Source organism: Carya illinoinensis, chromosome 12 (assembly GCF_018687715.1).
Source record: "Carya illinoinensis cultivar Pawnee chromosome 12, C.illinoinensisPawnee_v1, whole genome shotgun sequence".
NCBI lineage: Eukaryota > Viridiplantae > Streptophyta > Magnoliopsida > Fagales > Juglandaceae > Carya > Carya illinoinensis.
The window spans coordinates 11,575,952-11,580,365 of NC_056763.1; positions in this window are offsets into that span (position 1 = coordinate 11,575,952).

The window sequence follows — 4,414 nt, forward strand, 5'->3', positions numbered from 1 at the left end:
ATGAAATCTAAACTCATAAAAGCTTGGTGAGTGATGATACTTCTCTTTGGGGTCGAGTTGATATTGCCTAAACTATCATTTGTTTTTCTTTTTGTTTGAGGACAAACAAAGTTGTAAGTTTGGGGGTATTTGATGGCTTGCAAAATTTCATATTGCAGATTTTACAAGTTCGCTCGAGCGGAGGCTTTTGGCCGCTCGAGCGAATTCAGGCAGATTCAAACGCTCGACTGCCGCTCGACAGGGAGCTCGAGCAGGTTGCTGAAAAATGAAGATCGCTCGAGTAGAGGCTTTTGGCCGCTCGAGCGAAATCAGGCAGAGTCGAACGCTCGACTCGCGTTCGACAGGGAGCTCGAGCGGGTTGCTGAAAAACGAAGATCGCTCGAGCAGAGACATTGGCCGCTCGAGCGAAATCAGGCAGAGTCGAACGCTCGATGTGCGCTCGATAGGACGCTCGAGCGAAATCAGGCAGAGTCGAACGCTCGACGCGCGCTCGACACCCCGCTCGAGCGAACATCGTATTTTGACAGATTTTAGGTTTTCCGCCGTGGGACCATATAAAAGGCCATTCTTCACTCTAGAGCCGCTAGTTTTGACTGGAGAACACTCTTTGGGAGAGAAAAACATAGCTAGAGGGATTCAAATCATTTGTTTTGGAGACGGAATTCCAATTTATTGCACGTATGTTGGATTCATACACGAGCACGGACGGGAGAAAGGTGTTGAATCGTTCTTTTGAGCTTTTGACGACCAGTTGAGGCTGCAAGGAGGATTTTTCAGTGTTTATTTTCTTCTTCCCATCTTCTCAGAACAATTATGGTGAATTCGTTTATGTTGAATTCCAATTCTAGCATGAGCTAAATTTTCTTCTTTCTAGGAAAACGATGTAACCTAATTCCGAACTATGCTTGTTTGTCCATGCTAATTTAATGCAATTCTCTCTTTGTTTATCTGATTTATTCTGAGTTTAATGCTTCTAATTAACTGGCCATTGATTAGATGATTATTAATCTTGTGATTTGCTATCGAAAGAGGGAATCATAGGATAGATCTTGGATATTTCAGCATAGGTAAGTATAGAGATCGAAAGACTTGTATGAACCTGTGTAGTAATTAAATCATTGGTCTTATTGCGTTCTTGATTATTTAATTTGCATACTCTTGTGTGAATTGATAAACTAGAATCACTTCCAATTGACTATCGAAAGAGGCTTTTGGATGAATTAGAGATTTGCTAATAGACAAAAGAGGTTTAAGTTAAATTAGCTGGATGAGAAAAGCATAGTGAAGAATTATGGTGAAATCGATTTCCTAGAAGTTTTCTTCCCTATTGAATTTGATCTTTGAAAGTCAGTTTTATTTTCTTTGCTTATTTCTCTTTGAGTTGATCTAAGTTTATTTGTAACTACAAAAACCTTAGCGATTCCTCTAGATAAAATTGAGATTAGTATAATTTTGGTATTTGGCAAGAGTAAGGTACCAATCCCTGAGGACGATACTCTACTTATTACTTTACTATAAAACTACGATACTGTGCACTTGCAGTTTTGCACCGGTCAATTACTTGCAAAGGCTAGGACTTTCTTACCTCTAAAAAGCCTCATTGAGATTTCCCAATTAGGGCTAATTGGGTATAATCCCTAATGAAACAGGTTTGTGGGCAGGTATGGAGCCCTATCTGACTGGGAATTGGCTCGAATTGAAACTGTTCGTGCCGGGGCTGAGGCTCACTATGACAATCTTTGGATTGACTTCTTGTTGACCCTATCCCACATTGATCACTTCCTACTGTCCCCCAATGGCTCCCATGTTCAAGGGCGTTTGTTCATCATTCTAACTGTAGCTTCACCCTTTCCACCAAATAAATCCCCAAAAAAGGATAAGGACGACCAAGCTATGCAAGAGAAGAAGGAAAAGAAAGAAAAGACCGAGAAGGAAGAAGAGAAAGAAAGAAAGGAGAAGAAGAGCAAGAAAGGAAAGGAAAAGGTGAAAGAGAAGAAGGAAAAAATAAGAAAAGAAAGAAAAGAGGGAAAGGAAGAAGGCTCACTCCAAAGTCGCCCCTTCCCCTGTCCCAAAGCAAAGAAGAATTCTGATGCCCTTAATGAGCTATTATTCATAAACATCCACCCCACCATTCATTACTCCGTCCTCTCTCCTTGGTGCCTGTCCTATACAATCACACTCCCCAGGCCTGGGAGATGCTGAGGGTCTAGCTAAATTTGCCCTCTTCAACCTAGCTGCCACATTCCAACTGAAGAACCCCCAACAGGCGTACACATTGGTGTTCAGTCTTGCCTTTGAGTTTCCTCTGTTTGAGGATTTGGTAGGGAAGGGCAATTTGGCTGCTGAAGTGTTGCTTACCCTCAACTTGGATCCCATCATGGGCGAGGGAGTCTGCCCCAATGTGATGGGAGATCTTGTACCCACCCTCAATTGGGAGTGTGCATGGTGGACAGGCAAGTACCGCCATAGGTGGAGGGGCAGATACTATCCCCGCTAGCAAAGGGAACTTGGGTAGCATGAGTGAAGGCTTGGGAGGTGTGGTTAGCAGCCTGCACCCCCTCCTCGAGACCTTGCCACCTACTATTTTTAGGGGCACTACCTCTTCTCTAAATGTCAGTGGTGAGTGCCTCTCCATTCCTTCCCCCTTCACCCCGTCTTTTGGTGTAGAAACTGAGTCCCTTCTTCTTGAGGTCTTGGGCGAATTGATGGGCGAAGGCACCCATTTAATTGATGCTGACTTGGTGTACACCAGTGCCACAGGCCGTCTAGGGGTCTTGAGTGTTCCCTGGAGGGAGTGGTAGACTCACTCCCAAGACATGATGGGAGTTCTCTACCAGAGGGCTTCATGGCCCTAAAGAAATCCATGGCAGCGCTTCTTCCTCTTCCGCCAACGCCCACATCGAGGCCACTGCTGAGATGGCTAGCTGGTTAAAGGAATGGCTTTCTGAGGTAATGTTTTAATTGGACTTGTTCTTCTCCCTTGTTTGTTCATCCATGATTCTAACCTGAACATCCTATTTTTTGATAGGGAATCAATGACACAGATATGGATTATGGCGGACCAGGCTTGCCTAGAGGAAGAATTTGAGAAAGGTGGAAGTTGTGTTATATTACCAAGGTCACCTTCAAGAAATGGTAGGTGGAGAAGGTGGAGATGGAGGTGATCTTCTAGAGGAAGAGAGAACTGGAGATACTGCTAGAGCAATCATAGGGCTATTCTCACTCCCTGCATGGTGACATGGAAATTATTGAAAGTGAAAGTCCACCATGCCCAAGAGGCAAAGGTTAGGGATGACCATTGCATCTAGGCTTCTAGAATTAGAAAGGGATTCTACTAGGGCCCAGCTCTTTAACGCTCAGAAGGACTTTGAGTCCGAAAGAGCCCGCCTCAGCGTTGACCTCCTTGCTCACACAAGGGAGTTAGACTCGGCTCATGAGGAACTAGCCTATTCTCAGGAACGCAGTCATGTGCTGGCCTAGGAGTTGGTGACAACTGTGGAGAAGAGTCGCTTTACCTCCCTTGAACATTCAAGGCACAAGGGGCCTTGGCAGAACTTAGGCGGTAGCATGAGTAGTATATGGAGAGCTATAAGGACTCTGGCAAGGAGCTTAGGAAACTTTAGTTGGCCTTTCTTGTAAAGGTCCAACAGCTGACCAAAAAGAAGAATGAATTAGCTACTGCTCGGGTAGAAGTTACACGTCTGCGTGCCCAGTTAATGTCTGTCCCTCCAACCAGAGATCATGCCTTCACCTATGGTTATGGTGTAGGTATCCTGAGGCTTAAGGTCCCATCTCATTATTGACCCCTCTATTGACCTCACAGCTCTGGATCAAAGTTTAGTTCACCCCGAAGTCGCTACCCGCTGCCGTGTTGACACCTTCGGGCGGGATGAAATGCCAGAGGCCTTTAGAGACATCCCTCCTCTGTTGTCGCCCACTGGAAATGATGCTGCCTGATTCCCTTTGTATTTTTTCCTTTTTACTTTGTACTTTCTGTAATTCATTTAAAACTTTTGTAATAATAACTCTAGGGTTGCTTTCAATTTTGTGAAGACAATTCTGGCACTAACCTTTTGGACTTTTTCTTTTTCACTGCCTTGTCGACTTTTTCATAATTACCTTTTCTCCTTGTTTTACTTAGGCTATCAATGATTTTGGTCTAAAAGCAGCTGCGACTTGTCAACTGCTGTGCCTACTTTAATCGATCGCAAGTTGTTAAGGCTTGTCATAGGTGTTTATGGGTGACGTGGTCTGATGACCTTCATGCCCCTCTTTCATGGCACTGCAAGCTGCTAAGCCTTGTCATTGGTGTTTAAGGATGGCATGGTCTAATGACCTCCACGCCCTTCTTACATGGCACCGCAAGCTGCTAAGGCCTATCATAGGTTTTTAATGGTGGCATAGTCTGGGACCT